We start from the raw sequence: 18,026 nt of genomic DNA on the forward strand, positions 1-18,026 counted from the left end.
TTATTTTGAAAAAATGTAATTTTAAACATCATTAACCATATTTTTTCTTATTTAGAAACATATTTCAAGAAATTTTTACTCTACATAAAAATTAATTTGTCTTCTATTTTTTTCAAACAAAATGTTTAATCTTAGATAAAATACAAAACAAAATACACCATCATTCTAGACACCCTAATTTTTACCAAGTCATCTTAATTGTGAATCAAGTTCTCTATTAGTCCTAATTCAAAATCAGGTCAAATGCATAATCCAAAAGTGAGGTTATTTAATTATAATTAGTTTAACCATCTAGCCATGTCCCTAAGTTTCCCTAACTAGATTTTTCAAAATCATATCATGGAAATTTAAATGAGGTTAGGAATTTCTGTTGATTAACTAAAGGTCCTTGAATTTTTAATCCATATTCATGCATGAGTAGGAGCCCTAAGTTGATTACCCACCAAATCATATCCTCAATTGAATACTTCAAGACCACATCATGATTGATATTAGGCCTTGCCAAAATTATGGGTTAATTAAAAATTGTTTGAAGTGAACTCTCAATTTTAACTCCTATTTTGTTTTCCTATGTGAATAAGTCTCGAGTATACACGATCAAATAAATATTTCATTAAGTGGGCACATCATGAAGTACATGGAAATTCTGGGAAATACCACACTATACAAGGAGTTAGGTAGAAATATAGTACAATATTGGAAAGGAAAATGCTGAAATACTGAATACAGGGAATACATACAAGGGAAATACAAAAGAAATACAGGAAATTACAAAGGAAATACAAGGCAAAATTAAAATCAACTCAAGATCTTTAGACGAGCTCGCGGGCACATTACGAAGCATCCTCGGGGGTCCTGTCCACCAAATTAGAACGAAAAATCATGTGAGTGAATTAAATAAAAATTCAAAAGAAAAATAAGCATGTGCGCAACAAACCTACCGAGAGAGAGATTGCGGAACTGTTGAAATATTCCCCCTGTCTGAATCTCCATTAGTTGGAGAACTAACCGAATGGAGGGAATTGGGGAATGGATTTTTGTTGGAACTGATTGAAGGAAGAAAAGACTAATTAGACCTTGCCCAAACCAACCCTATAAATAGGGAGCCTCGTACAAGGCTAGAGAGAGGAGAGAAGAAAGCCATTAGCGCAAAAAATTGAGCAATTGAGATAGAATCGAGAGAAGGAGAGAAAGAAATTGAGAGACGTTCCAAAAGCAAGTTCTCAAAGCTGCAACAATCCTGCAGAGGTTCTCAAGAGTTGGAGCCATTTCCTCAAGAGGCAAACCCGCTGGTGCCAAATCCTCCAACTGAAGAAGGCACTCCGTAGTGCCTATGTTCAGAAAGCAGAAGAACACAGAATGATCGGAAGGACACCTTGAACAGACACTCGATAGACTCACAAATTGGACCAGAATACCGGGAGAGAGGAAGACAGGAGGTAAAGTAAAATGGCTATCCCTTCCTAAACTACATGATATAATGTGATAAGACTATATATAAGACTCTAAATGCAGGATTCCAAACCCTCGAGTACCACTGAACTCCAGCACTGGCTTAGCTCCCACTGAACTCCAGCACTGACTTAGCTCCCACTGAACCCTGCACTCAGGCGAACCTCAGCCTAGCCCACTACTAAACTGGATACCTTTGAGCGTTGTACTAAATCAGACCTGAAACCGGAGCCTCCAACATTGACTAAACCCCGAACCAAGTACCACTGAACTTGAACTGAACCCCGAGCCAACTCCTCTGAACTAAACCTGAAACTCGAACCTAAATCCCAACTAATACCGAATCGAACCGAAAAACAAGGCCCATCTCAGTTTTCAAAAGCCTCGAGCTCATCACTTACTTTTTAAACCCAAGCCCATAAACATTATTTTAAAAATTACCTAGGTCCATCTCGGTTTTTAAAAGCCTCAGGCCCATCACTCAATTTTTTAAACCCAAGCCCGTAAACATTCATTTAAAAATAACACATGCCCATCTCAGTTTTTAAAAGCCTCGAGCCCATCACTCACTTTTTAAACCCGCCTGTAAACATTGTTTTAAAAATAACCCAAGCCCATTAAAATAAAATAAAAAACCTGAGGCCCAAACCTGTTTTAAACTCAAGCCCATTCATTTTAAAAGTGACCCAAGCCCAACCTCATTTTCAAACTGACCCAAGCCCAACTTAAAGAACAGACCCAAGCCCAAAGCCATTTTAAAGACAGACTCAAGCCCGCACATTTTAAAAAGAAACTTGAAAGTCCAATTGTGACCCCCCAATTTTCGTACAAATTTTTTTTTCTCAATAACAAATAAATAATCACACGTCATCCATAATATTCACAAATCGGCCACATCAACAATCCTACTATTATTCGTACGACCCGACCCGCATTGGAAACTGAGTAAAAAGTTATTTTATTATACAACCTAACAGCGGAAGACAGTATATACATATCAGTCAGAATACAATACTCAAAGTATCAATATACACATATACACAATACTATCTCATACACCAAAAACAATACAACCCTAGTCCAAACCAACCCTGTATATCAGCGTTCCAGCTTCCTACTATCACAGAGCTCTATCATCTGATCTATTCATGTTCTCTGAAAAATTTAGATAATTTGGTTGAGACACATCTCAGTAAGAAGGAATAAATTATTTACAATGTGTGGTCATATGAGTTCAATTATAATACACTTTACTTTTCAAATCATCGTTTCATCTGAGAAAATACACTAATATACACATTCTCATAATCATATAGATATATAACACAAGCTTTTATAAGCTTTAAAAATCATTTCTCAAAATCAATCATTCCAACATATTTTTACATTCGAAGTTCTTGAGAATAGGGAAGATTACCCGCCTATACAGGTAGTTTCCCTCTACCCTAACACGTTATGCAATCGGGTATGGCCACATCTGATACCTATAAGGGCACTCACCTTACTCAGTAAGCCCTCAGGCAAAGAGTTTCACTTCGCCTCAATTATATATGTCATTAACTCACACAGTTCATTTCTCATATTTAACATTATTTATTTCTCAACTTCCATTCTTTCTTTCATTTCTCATTTTAGCCAATGTTATCATTCTTTTACTTTTAGTTTCCATTTTACTTTTCGGCTCATAAGTATCCTCAGTATCAAATACCAACATCGCGTCTGTAACTCATGGCCACCCTGAGGATCTTTCTATCCACGCCACGCTTCCCCCCATGGTCAAGGTTGTGCGGCCCGAAGGCTGGATCTAACCATGGTTGGCCGACCTGATTAGATCAAATATCATATCACTGTCGTACGACTGGCAGACCTATAACCCTGATCCAGCCTCAAGGGGCCCAACAACCCTACACAATGGCACAGTCAACTATCACGCCACACGCTCCAAGATTCCATGTGGTTGTACTAACACCACTAGCAACAGTACTGTGCTCAATATCATAACCATCCAACAGGGTTTACCACCACATACTCGCAATCATTATGCGGTATTGGCATTTTATCATTCATATTTCACATATTTCCACATTTTTCATTTTCATATTGCAGAATTAACATTGCAATATTTTCATTTCATATATTCACATTTCAATATCAGTATTCTTAACACATTTTATCATTTAAATGATATTTTCTCAGTTCATAATTCATCTCATCTCATACTATCATATACATATCTTATTTCACAATTACTCAATATTTCTCAAAATACATTTCCATATTTCACATTTCTTCATTTTCTCAGAGAATATATTTCTTACACATTTCACTTTCATCATTTTCCCACATTTCAATTCTCATATTAAAACACATTTCAGTATTACATATTTCAAATGGTAAATCATCTAACTCAGTCTAAACATTTCTCAATATAAATCATATGCCACACAAATTTTATCTGATATTTATATCATAATAAATTTCAAGTAAAATAATATACGTCATTTTCACATATTTCTCAACCCATAATTTTCATAAAAAGACTGTTTATAGTTTATTCCCCTTACCTAACTTACTGAGAGTTTCGCTACGATCCCAAATCCTACGCCCTTGGCTCCCGAAATTTCACTCTTGCAATTTGCATTTTTCCTAAATTAATTAATTTATTTCTCCAAAATAATACCCATCTAACCTTCCCTAGGCTCCATATACGTCAAATTAATATTTAAACTATTATTTAACACCTCCACTTAATTTTTTGAATTTTACCTGCGGGTACCAAAATTACACCCGCGGCGCTCACCCGGATCCTAAATTCCAGAAATCTTACTTCAACCCCAAGTGCTCAATATTTTAGCATTTCTAAATTAATGCTAATTAATTAAAAATAACTCCCTCAATAACCCTCGTACCCGAAATTTGGGGTTTTGGCACAACACCCCCACGAAAATTTCATCCCGCTACACTTGTAGAGAATCATCCCTAGATTCTCGTGGTGGTATCCTTTCATCAATTAGGCTTATATTTTGCAAGAAATTAAAGAAAAAGGGGAAATTGGCTTACCTCAAGAGATACATCTACGCCGTTCCTACCACTGATCCGTTCTGGTAGAAATGACGACAGCGGAGAATGGAGTCCAGCGATATCTTCGGATTTTCTATCGGGTGAAAATCCGTCACGAAATTGAGGAGAGAGGGAGAGAAAATGAAGAGAGAGAGAGAGAGAGAGAGAGAGAGAGAGAGAGAGAGAGAGAGAGAGAGAGAGAGAGAGAGAGAGAGTTTGTCACGCAAGAAAACAGCAAAAAGAAAAGAAGAAGAAGAAGAAAGAAATCCTGAAGCTAAAAGCTTCAAGATATAATAATAATAATAATAATAATAATAATAATAATAATAATAATAATAATAATAATACATTTAATTAATATTAATAATAATATATTTTATTTAGAAAAATAAAAAAATTTTAATTATTTATTTTTTCTCTTTTTTTAAAAAAATTCTATTAATTAATTAATTAATTAATTTTTAATTTTTAATTAATACATTTTTTTATTTTTTTTATTTTTATTTTTTGAAATCACTCCACTAATCTTCTATATCCCTTTTTAGGGTTATTACATTCTCCCCTCCTTATAAAATTTTTGTCCTCGAAATTTACTTATTTATCAACTTTCCATCATTTGAGAGAAAACACCTCAATTTTATTAATTACCCTCACTTATGGCAGAGGAATACTGTGGTTACAAAGAGGGTTCTGAGAAATTACAATTTTTTTCAAAATTCTCCCAAAGTCATTCATATTTCAAAACTAAAAACTCTATCTATCCTACGTTACACTATACAAATAAAAATATACAATATTATTCCTTTCATTTGACTGGGTCAACTCTTAGCTCCACTGAATAAATGTGGATATCTCTGGCGCATCTGATCCTCTAGTTCCCAAGAAGCCTCCTCAACGGCATGATTGCGCCACAAAACTTTCACCAGTGGAATATTCTTCGTACGTAGCTCCTGTTCCTTCCAATCAAGAATCTGCACTGGAACTTCCTCATAAGCTGAAGTGTCTCCCAACTCTAGTGCTTCATATCTGATCACATGGGAGGGGTCTGGGATGTATTTACTCAGCATAGAAAAGTGGAATATATCATGGATCCTAGAGAGGACCGGTGGTAATGTCAAACGATAGGCAACTGGACCCACTCTCTCAAGAATCTCGAATGGTCCAATATACCTAGGGCTTAGCTTACCCTTCCTCCCGAACCTCATAACACCTTTCAGAAGTGCCACCATCAAGAATACGTGATCTCCTGTGTCAAACTCCAATTCTCACCGACGAGTATCAACATAACTCTTCTGCCGGCTCTGCGCTGTCCTGATCCTATCTCTGATGAGCCTGACTTTATCCTAAGTCTGCTGTATCAACTCTAGCTCCAATACCTGTCTCTCTCCAACCTCATTCCAGTACAACGGGGACCAGCACCTCCTGCCAAAAAGCGCCTCATACGGTGCCATCCCAATGCTGGCCTGGTAGCTGTTGTTATACGCAAACTCAACTAGTGGCAAATACTGCATCCAACGACCTCCAAAGTCCAGCATATATGCTCGCAGCATATCCTCCAGAATTTGTATTGTCCTCTCTGTCTGTCCATCTGTCTGAGGATGAAAAGCTGTGCTGAATGACAACTGAGAACCCATGGCCCCTTGCAGACTCTTCCAAAAACAAGATGTGAACCATGGGTCTTTATTTGAAACTATGGACACTGGGACGCCGTGGAGCCAAACTATCTCCTAGATATATAACTCAGCCAATCTATCCATGGAGTAGCTAACTCTGATTGGCAAAAAGTGGGTTGTCTTTGTCAGTCGATCCACCACAACCCAAATAGCATCTTGTCCATGCAATGCCGGCGATAATCCTGATACGAAATCCATCACTATATGCTCCCACTTCCACTCAGGAATGTGGAGTGGCTGCAATGATCCCGTTAGTCTCTGGTGCTCAGCCTTCACTTTCTGGTACGTCAAACACTGATTCATATACTGGGCTATCTCCCTATTCATGTTGTTCCACCAGAAGGACTCTCTAAGATCCATGTACATTTTAGTACTACCTGGATGTACAGTATATAGGGACCGATGTGTTTCCTCCAGAATGACCCTCTTGATTGGCAGGAACGCATAACCTGGTACGGAACCTCAAGGCTCCATCATCTAAAATGCTGAACTCAGTTTCCTGACCATCCTGTACTTTTCCCATAAGCTCTACTAGTTCTACGTCATTCCTCTGGGCTGCTTTAATCTTCTCCTGTAGAGTCGGCTGCAAAACCAAGTCAGCAATGAATGCCTGGTGATCGCCCTCTACCAACTCCACACCGAGCCTCTCTAGAACCATGTGGATCAGATGCTAAATCTCCACTGCAGATACAGATGAATCCACTGATTTCCGGCTCAAAGCATCAGCGACCACATTAGCCTTTCCTAGGCGATAGCTGATAATGCGGTCGTAATCCTTTATTAGCTCCAGTCATCTCCTCTGCCTCATATTCAATTCCTTCTGCGTGAAGAAATACTTTAAACTCTTATGGTCAGTAAATATCTCACACCTACCCCCATATAGATAGTGCCTCCAAATCTTCAGTTCATAAACAACCGCCGCCAACTCCAGATCATAGGTAGGGTAGTTTTTCTCATATTCTTTCAACTGTCGTGAGGCATAGGCTATCACTCTCCCTCGCTGCATCAACACACATATGAGCCCTTTATGGAACGCATCACTATAAATTACGAACCCCTCTTCTCCTGAAGGAATCGTCAACACAGGCGCAGTGATGAGTCACTACTTCAATTCCTGGAAGCTCTATTCATATTCATCAGACCACTTAAACTTCACTCCCTTCCTGGTCAATTGGGTAAGTGGGTCTGACAATCTAGAGAAGCCCTTAACAAACCTGCGGTAGTACCCAGCCAATCCCAAGAAACTCCTGATCGTGCACGTTCTTTGGTCGTACCCAGCTTACTACTGCCTTAATCTTACTCGGATCAACAGAAGTACCACCCCTGGATATAACGTGTCCAAGGAAGGTAACATATTCCAGCCAGAACTCACACTTCTTGAGCTTCACATAAAGCTTCTTCTCTCGCAATACCTGAAGCACTATACTCATATGCTCCTCATGCTCCTTTGGACTCTTCGAATACACCAGTATATCATCAATAAATACTACCACAAACTGAGCCAAGTACTAATGAAAGATCTTGTTCATCAGGTCCATAAACACATCTGGAGCATTCGTCAACCCAAATGACATAACTAGAAATTTATAATGCTCATACCGTGTTCTGAATGCTGTCTTTGAAACATCCTCCACCTAGAGCGTAAGTCTATCTTCAAAAAGATCCGTGTCCCCTGTAACTGATTAAAAAAATCATCGATATGCGGGAGCGGGTATTTATTCTTGATAGTTACTTTATTTATTTCTCGATAGTCGATGCACAACCTTATTGAGCTATCCTTTTTCCTCACGAACAAAACCGATGCTCCCCAAGGGGACACACTGGGCCGACTAAACCCCTTATCTAATAGTTCCTGCAACTGCTCCTTCAATTCTTTCAGCTCTTCCGGTGCCATTCTATATGGTGCCTTCAAAATCGGCGCTATCCTTGGAACCAGATTAATGACGAACTCTACCTCACGATCAGGAGGTAATCCCGACAAATCGTCGGGGAATACATTAGGAAAATCCCTCACCACTGGGATATCCTCCACCCTCAGCTCCCCTTTTGATACTGCCTTCACACAGGCTAAATATCCCTAATAACCTTCTGATAGCAATCCACGTGCCTGAATAGTGGATAGTAACTGAGTGGAGTGCACACACGTGATCTCACAAATCTGTACTCCTGTCCCTCTAGAGGTCCAAATACTACCACTCTCTAATGGCAATCAATGCTAGCATAGTGAGCAATTAGCCAATCTATACCCAAGATTACTTCAAACCTATGCATGTCTAAAACCACCAGATTAGCCAACAAAGACCTCCCCTGAATATCCATTGCACAGTCCTTGAGTACCTTTCTACATACCCCTACAGCCCCAGTTGGCGTAGCAACAGACAAACTAATTTCTAACTGCTGAGGCTCAAACCCACACAATTTAACATAATCTCGGGTGATAAATGAATGCGTCGCCCCAGAATCAAACAAGACAGTAGCTTTAAATGACAGTATTGAAACTGTACTTATCACCACATCTCCTGCCGCCTCAGCATCTCCCGACGTCAGTGCAGAAACTCGCGTTGACATAGTATTCCTCTACTGTCCACCTCAAGGTGCCTGATAGCCTCCTCTTTATGGTCGAGGAGTAGCCGCTACCGCTGGTGGTGCATGGCAGTTTCGCGCAATATGCCCAAGCTGATGGCACTGATAGCAGACAACCTCTCTCGTTTGGCACTCTCCTGGGTGCCTCCTCAAACATCTAGGACGAGGAGGGGGCATATGTCTGCCCTATACTGCTCGATCTCCTCCTCCATGTCGTCTTTCCCCCCCTAGTATCATATCTCCTCCACAGCCCTCGACTGGGCTATGCCTAAAAATCAGAAGGCACGGGCCTCTTCCTCTGGCTCTGGGCTACTGCGCCTCTCTGTATGCTGCTCTTAATCATCGCAGCTCTGTCCACTATCTCCAAGAAGGTCTGAGCTCGGAAACCTACCACCTGCTCATACAAGTTCTTCCTCAAGCCCTCCTCAAACTTCCTCGCCTTTCTCTCATCATCTAACACCATATATGGTGCGAATCGAGACAGCTCAACAAACCTCACTGCGTACTGCTGCACCCATCATAGACCCCTGTGTCAGATACAGAAACTATGATGCCTTCGCACTCCTGACCATAGCGGGAAAGTACCGCTCGAAGAAAATCTCCCTAAAGTGACTCCGTGTCATCACTATAGGATCCGGCCTCTGCTCCTCTAGTGCTCTCACTGACCTCCACCAGCACTTTGCCTCTCCAGTCAATTTAAATGTGGCAAATCACACCCTCTACTCTTCTGTACATGAGAGGACTGCCAGTATGTCCTTTATGTCCCGAACCCAGTTCTTTGCTACCAGTGGAGCCGCTCCTCCAGCGAAAGACGGGGGTCGCATACGTGTGAACTACTCGATCGTGTAGCTCCGCTCCCCCGAGCTCCTAGCCATCTCAGTCATCACCTGCTGAGTGACGCTACGCAACACTGCGTCAGGATCTACACCCCTCATACTGGAAGGTCTTACTTCATCACCTCCCGCATTCGTGTTACTGTTCCCCGGATCCATCCTGCAAAGGAAACAGCTATTCTCAGTATACAATCGCTATCACGCAACGCATACACTACAACAACTCATAAATTATTCCTCTATCCACATCCTAAATCTTCATTTAAGATTCATTCCTACCACTCAGAAACAAGACCCAACGGTAGTATCCATGGTTTTCCTAAAATCGTCACCCCAGGAAAAACACAAAAACAACCCCTGTACTCCTGCCTCTAGGCCGCAAGATAGAATCCTAAATTCTCACCTCATCCTCCAACAATCACTAACCCCTATTTCAATTTACCCATCACTTATTTTCCTCAAAATTCACTCTTATACTCTGGTATTGTATTCCGTTGTCTACTAAAGTCTACAGAACCTAGCAACCCAGGCTCTGATACCAAACTGTGATGCCCCAATTTTCGTACAAATTTTTTTTCTCTTAATAATAAATAAAAAATCACACGTCATTCATAATATTCACAAATCGGCCACGTCAACAATCCTACTATCATTCGTACAACCCGACTTGCATTGGGTACCGGGTAAAAAGTTATTTTATTATACAACCTAACAGCAGAAGCCAATATATACATATTAGTCAGAATACAATACCTAGAGTATCAATATACACATATACACAATATTATCTCATACCCTAAAAACAATACAACCCTAGTCCAAACTTACCCTGTATATCAGCGTTCTAGCTCCCTACTATCACGGAGCTCTATCACCTGGTCTATTCATGTTCCCTGAAAAATTTAGATAATTTGGGTGAGACACATCTCGGTAAGAAGGAATAAATTATTTACAGTGTGTGGCCATATGAGTTCAATTATAATACACTTTACTTTTCAAATCATTGTTTTATCTGAGAAAATACATTGATATACACATTCTCATAATCATATAGATATATAACACAAGCTTTTATAAGCTTTTAAAATCATTTCTCAAAATCAATCATTCCAAAACATTTTTACCTATGAAGTTCCTGAGAATAGGGAAGATTACCTACCTATACAGGTAGCTTCCCTTTACCCTAACACGTTATGCAGCCGAGTATGGCCACATCTGATACCTATCAGGGTACTCACCTTACTCAGTAAGCCCTTAAGCAAAGAGTTTCACTTCGCCTTAATTATATATGTCATTAACTCACATAGTTCATTTCTCATATTTAACATTCTTTATTTCTAAATTTCCATTCTTTCTTTCATTTCTCATTTTAGCCAATGTTATCATTCTTTTACTTTTTGTGTCCATTTTACTTTCCGGCTAATGAGTATCCTCGGTATCAAATACCAACATCGCGTCTGTAACTCATGGCCACCCTGAGAATCTTTCTATCCCTGCCATGCTTTCCCCCATGGTCAAGGTTGTGTGGCCCAAAGGCTGGATCTAACCGCGGTTGGCCGACCTGGTTAGATCAAATATCATATCACATATCGAGTCTGTAATATGACTAGCTGGCCTATAACCCTGATCCGAACTCAGGGGGCCCAACAACCCTACACAATGGCACCGTCGACTGTCACGCCACACGCTCCAAGACCATGTGGTTGTACTAACACCACTAGCAACGGTACCGTGCTCAATATCATAACCATCCAACAGGGTTTACCACCACATACCCGCAATCATTATGCGGTATTGGCATTTTATCATCCATATTTCACGTATTTCCACATTTCTCATTTTCATATTGCAGAATTAACATTACAATATTTTCATTTCACATATTCACATTTCAATATCAGTTTTCTCAACACATTTCATCATTTAAATGATATTTTCTCAATTCATAATTCATCTCATCTTATACTATCATATATATATCTTATTTCACAATTACTCAATATTTCTCAAAACACATTTCCATATTTCACCTTTTTTCATTTTCTCAGAGAATATATTTCTTACACATTTCACTTTTATCATTTTCCCACATTTCAATTTGCATATTAAAACACATTTCAGTATCACATACATATTTCACAGGGTAAATCATCTAACTTAGTTTAAACATTTCTCAATGTAAATCATATGCCACACAAATTTCATCTGATATTTATATCATAATAAATTTCAGGTAAAATAACATACGTCATTTTCACATATTTCTCAGCCCATAATTTTCTTAAAAAGACTGTTATAATTTATGCCCCTTACCTGACTTAGTGAGAGTTTCGCTAGGATCCTAAATCCTACGCCCTTGGCGCCTGAAATTTCACTCCTACAATTTGTATTTTTTCCAGATTAATTAATCTATTTCTCCAAAATAATACCCATCTAACCTTTTCTAGGCTCCATATACCTCAAATTAATTAAACTATTATTTAACACCCCCACTTAATTTTCTGAATTTTGCCTTAGGGTCCTAAAATTACACCCGCAGCGCTCACTCAGGCCTTAAATTCTAGAAATCCTACTTCAGCCCCAGATGCTCAATATTTTAACATTTCTAAATTAATGCTAATTAATTAAAAATAAGCCCCTTAATAACCCCCATACCCCAAATTTGGGGTTTTTGCCCGACACCCCCACGAGAATTCCGTCCCGCTAGACTTGTAGAGAATCATCCCTAGATTCTCGTGGTGGTGTCCGTTCGTCAATTGGGCTTATATTTTGCAAGAAATTAAAGAAAAAGGGAAAATTTTCTTACCCCAGGAGATACGTCTACGCCGCGCACCTACCACTGATCTACTCTGGTAGAAATAATGACAGCGGAGAACAGAGTCCAGCGGTATCTTCGAATTTTCGATCAGGTGAAAATTCGTCACAAAATCGAGGAGAGAATGGAGAGAGAATGGAGAGAGAGAGAGAGAGAGAGTCTGTCACATAGCAAAACAACAAAAAGAAAAGAAGAAGAAGAAAGAAATCCAGAAGCTAGAAGCTTCAAGATATAATAATAATAATAATAATAATAATAATAATAATAATAATAATAATAATAATAATAATAATAATAATAATAATAAATAAATAAATAAATTTTAATTATTTATTTTTTTTCTCTTTTTTTTTTAAAAAATCCGATTAATTAATTAATTAATTAAATTTTAAATTTTAATTAATAATTTGTTTTATTTTTTTTATTTTTTTATTTTATTTTTTGGAATCACTCCACTAATCTTCTATATCCCTTTTTGGGGTTATTACACCAATTTTAAACTCCCAATGCCTAAACCTTTTTTAATAACCTGAGCCCACCATTTGAAATCCTGAGTCTAATCGGAGTACCTTTGAGTCCAATTAACCCTATGGGTTGACTCGTGTGAGTCAACCCTGTTGCAACCCATCGGGTTAGGGTTCAAACAAGTTACCTCGCCCCTAAACCCTAACCTTCAAACTAGGAAGCCCTAGGATTGCCCAAATGCGAGCACACAATAGCTAATTTAGCAAGAAATTGCACACAGAAAACCAAAAAACCGAGGGAAGTAATACTTATCTTTTTGCATCTTTATTGACTAAGTAGGCCTCCACTAAGCTTCGAGTCAAATCTTCTTTTCATAACACCCTCGAGTGTCCTAGTGCTCGCAGTTGTAAAAACGAACTGAACTAGAGGCTTTCGGATTAACAGAAAGAATCGCTGAGAGAGAACAGAGAGGTGTAAGATGGGGGTTTCTGATTTTTAGAGAAAATGGGGCTTTGAGGAGAGGTCAGATCAAAATATGAAACCCTAGGGTCTTAGATTGGTCGGGGAATAAGAAAAGGAGAGAAGAGAGGTTTTTTGTTTGATTAGAACCAAACTGAGGTATGCCAGGGCTTTAGGGAGGCAAAGATCTGAACCTAAGTCTTATATCGTTCGAGGGCGAGTAAGAGAGAAAAGGGAGTTGCCAATCTGTGCTAGGTTTTCAGATTGAATTGAAGAAGGAAGAGGGGGATAAAAGGGGATATCTTTTGAGAGAGAGGGAATCGAGAGTTTTTTTGGGGGGGGGGGGGAGAGGATTGAGCTTCTGAGAGAAGGAAAAGGGAGAGTTTTAGGGAGAGAAGAGAGAATCGCAGAGAGAAAAAAGAGGAGAGAGCTTCCGATGAAATGGGCGAAAAATGAACGAAAAATAAAAAATTAGGTTTTTATATGTCCGATTTTGGGACCGCAGGAATGCGACACGTGGTTTGCTCTCCTCCAGACATGTAGACTGATACATGGCCTCTCTACTATCGTCTGATGTGTGTTTCTTCACAACGGTCAAGATCATGCCATGTAGCTAATCTAGGTCACTCCCCATTACCCCTCTCGCTGGACAACACGTGGCCAAGTGACATCATTATGACGTCAGGGCTAGTGAATTTGAATAGATGAAGATATGTGTTTTGTGTAAAGACCCCAAAAATTATAATGATTAAATAATTAGGGAAATAACAAATGGGATAGATAAATAAAGGATGAGAGAAAAAGGGGAAATTTTGGAAAGAAAACAGCAGATCTCATCGACAAATATCTTGTCTTCGTCGACGAGTATTCTACATGGGATCATCAACGAAGTTCAATCTCTCATCGATGAAGAGATTTCAAGTGAGCAAATTTTAGATTTTAAGTTTCGTCGACGAATGCACTCTCTCGTCGACGAATCTTGTCTTCTCGTCGTCAAATTCACGTGGCAATATCGAGTATAAAAAGGTTGGAGGAAGCTTCTTCGCGAAGAAATCAATTCTCCTTCATTTTCTCTCCCTAAAAATCGTTTCCTCTACCTTATCTCTTCAAATTTGGCCCGAATTCAGCCCAAATCGACAAATGGAAACTGCTACGATGTTCTAGGGGAGATTCTCTACACATCTAGCAGAGCAGATTTCTAAACTAGGCTTTTCGAGAAACGCTCCAAAATTGAGGTAAGGGTTATCTTTCTTAGTTTTTGGTGTTTAAATGTTTATTTGAGGTTTATAAATTGGGGAAATGATGAAATTGTAGGTTATTTGGGGATGATCTAATTAAACTAGGGTTTTGGATCCAGAGTTCGAGTGAGCACCATAGACATCATTTTGGGTTTCCTATTAGTGTAGTTCAAGAAAGCAAGTAAGGGGAATATATTAAATCAAGAATTTTTGTGAAATTAACTAGTAAAAAATGAAAATTTTATGTATTATGTACCACTACAAAAATACTTGTTTTTAGTGACGAAAGTATTAGTGATGGTTTTAAAATCGTCACTAAAAGTTGGTATTAGTGACGATTTTTATGAACCGTCACTAATAGTGTAAGCATTAGTGACGGTTTAGCAGCCGTCACTAATACGACACTATTAGTGATGGTTTTAAAACTGTTACTAATACTTTCGTCACTAAAAACAGCGCGGTAAACGATTTTCACGTAAAATTTTTTCCGAAAAAATATTAGCAACGATTCTAGGGTATTAGTGACGGATTAAATTCGTCACTAAAAGTCACTTATTAGTGACGACTAACAAACCGTCACTATTAATATTTATGAATATATATAAAAAATTTAGTTAAGGCTATTAGTGACGGATTGAGAAATTTATCGCTAATAATAGGGTATTAGTTACGATTTTGAAACCGTCACTAATAGTTTTTCATTTAAAAAATATAAAAAAAAATTAGTTAAGAGTATTAGTGACGGTTTGGGAGAACCATCACTAATAATGGGGTATTAGTGATGGTTTTGAAACCGTCACTATTAGTTTTTTATTTAAAAATATTTTAAAAAAATTTAGTTAAGAGTATTAGTGACGGTTTGGGAGAATCGTCACTAATAATGGGGTATTAATGATAGTTTTTTTATTTAAAAAATATTTTTTAAAAATTTAGTTAAGAGTATTAGTGATGGTTTGGGAGAACCGTCACTAATAATGCAGTATTAGTGACGGTTTTGAAACCGTCACTAATAGTTTTTTATTTAAAAAATATTAAAAAAATTAGTTAAGAGTATTAGTGATGGTTTGGGAGAACCGTCACTAATAATGAGGTATTAGTGACGGTTTTGAAACCGTCACTACTAGTGTTTTTATTTAAAAAATATATTAAAAAGAATTTGTATTAGTGACGATTTGGGAGATTCGTCACTAATAACAGTGTATTAGTGACGGTTTTGAAACCATCACTACTAGTTTTTTATTTAAAAAATATTTTTAAAAAATTTAGTTAAGAGTATTAGTGACGGTTTAGGAGAACCGTCACTAATAATGCGGTATTAGTAACGGTTTTGAAACCGTCACTGATGCTCGAAATCTTAAATTCCCACACTTTTCCCAAATTTCATTATGCTCCTCCAGAGTCCTCCCTCCTACGGTCTCTTTTTTTTTTTTTTTTCCGAATTTCTTCCACTCTCTCCCTCACCCGCTCTCGCTCGTAGGCCACTCACCCGCGCCCTTCGCTTCTCTCTCGGTGGTAGCTCCGCTACCAGCTCAGAGGTCCTTCCGCTTTCCACCTCTATACCAACAAGGTGTTTAGGGTTCAGACCTCGCCCCTCCCTCTCAATGTTCTCTGCTTGCGCGATTACGATGGTAACCACGACGTAACAATATTATTCGATGCCCCCCTGCCATTTACGATCTTCCTCCCTCGCTGAGTCGTTGCTCTGCTCGATCATCGCACGCTCGATGATACCCTCTCCAACTGCCACCGTCCATTGATTGGACTTTCCATGATGACCCCCATCTCGATCTGCGATGCCGTCTTGGCCGACGATAACCACGATGCTATATACTCTCCGGCAAAGGAGAAGGCCGCCAACAGAGGCACTTATGTTTGCCGGTCACCTCTTCTCCTTCGCCGGTTCCGTCAAATGGTCACTGCATCCAAAGCGTTCTGGGTATGTGTGCTCTCTCCGTCGTCGTTCTGCTCACTTCCAAAATTAGTTCCTTTATGGGTTGGAACCCCCTCGATCCTTCCTCTATCCCTTCTTCTAGGTAAATGTTTTACTTTTATTTTTTGTATGTTTTTAATTTAAGCTTAAATTTTGTTTGATTTCATGTTTGATTTTATGTGGGTCTTGTAAATTTATGTATTGGGTGTTTTGGGTCGTTACGTTTGCAGTGCTTTCATAGTGTTTTTCTTTAATGAATATCATTATTTTGCACATATTTATGAAGAAAGGGTCTTCAATTATCCCGTCTTTCCTTTGATTATCAGTACTATTAATTTCCTGTCATGCCTGGTTCTTTGGGGACAAATTGTTTTCTTAGACTAATATTAGATGGGATTGTGACTTTTGAGACTATTCCTAAAGCTGATCTTTCAAATATCATAAGCTATAGAATCCCAGTAACTCATGCTTCCATGTCTTAATGGTTAGTGTTTTTGAAAAGAAATTAAAATGACAGGAAAATAATAATGACATAGTTGGAAAATGGAGCTGGGAGAGACATTGACTATGTGATCTTTAAGAGGATTTGCACCCCCTATATGTGAGAGTGGTGCAGAAGGCTGCCTCCAAGATATAATGAGAAGCTTTATTGTCTTTCTCAACACCTGCACAGCCTTGGTTTGAAACTTTTAATTTTTGGGCAAATGGTTTGGTTTCAATTTTACCCATTCAATAACCATGATTAACCAAATCAAATTTATATATTATAAATATGTATTTATTTTATATCATATATTTAATAATTTGAATAAATAATTGTTTTCAATAATTTATAATTTGGAGTTCTTAATTATTTTAGGTTATTGTCCAACAATTAGAATTTAGATTTTGGATTTCATTTATATTTAATTCATGGGGGAATGCTTTTAAGCTTAAAAAAAAAAAAAATCTTTCTCATGGACTTAATGGTGTAAGGTAAACATCTTTTATATTTATTTAATTTAATGTTCATGTACTTGTGAATTAATTAGGATATTATTATTGATGATTAGCTTGTTATAAGAAATTTGGCAATTGATATCTAAGCTAATTCCCTAAAATCATCCATAGTTGTGAGCATGAAAAAAATTAATTTTTTTTTTTGTTTTAACATTTCAAATTAATGGATATATGTTATGATAATTTTTTAGCAACTAATCAAATTTTTATAACGATTTTGATTGAGATGGACTGAATATAAGTTTAGATGCTCTTGGTCATGAGCAGTATCATGTTTTGTTTCCAAAAAAAAATTTTTAGCGCTTTTATTGATGAAGAACGGGTTGTAGTCAAGTGATAATATTTTATAAAAATTGAAGTTGTAGTTCTAACATTATCCTCCATATCGCATGTATAACGTAGTTTTTGTGTTTTGCCCAATTCCCTTATTATGATCAAAATTTTAACTTTTGTAGAGTTTTGTGAAAGTAAAATTTGTAGATAATTGTTAATATATTTATTCTGAGAGTATCGATATCA

This window comes from Malania oleifera, chromosome 5 (genome assembly GCF_029873635.1).
Source record: "Malania oleifera isolate guangnan ecotype guangnan chromosome 5, ASM2987363v1, whole genome shotgun sequence".
Classification (NCBI taxonomy): domain Eukaryota; kingdom Viridiplantae; phylum Streptophyta; class Magnoliopsida; order Santalales; family Ximeniaceae; genus Malania; species Malania oleifera.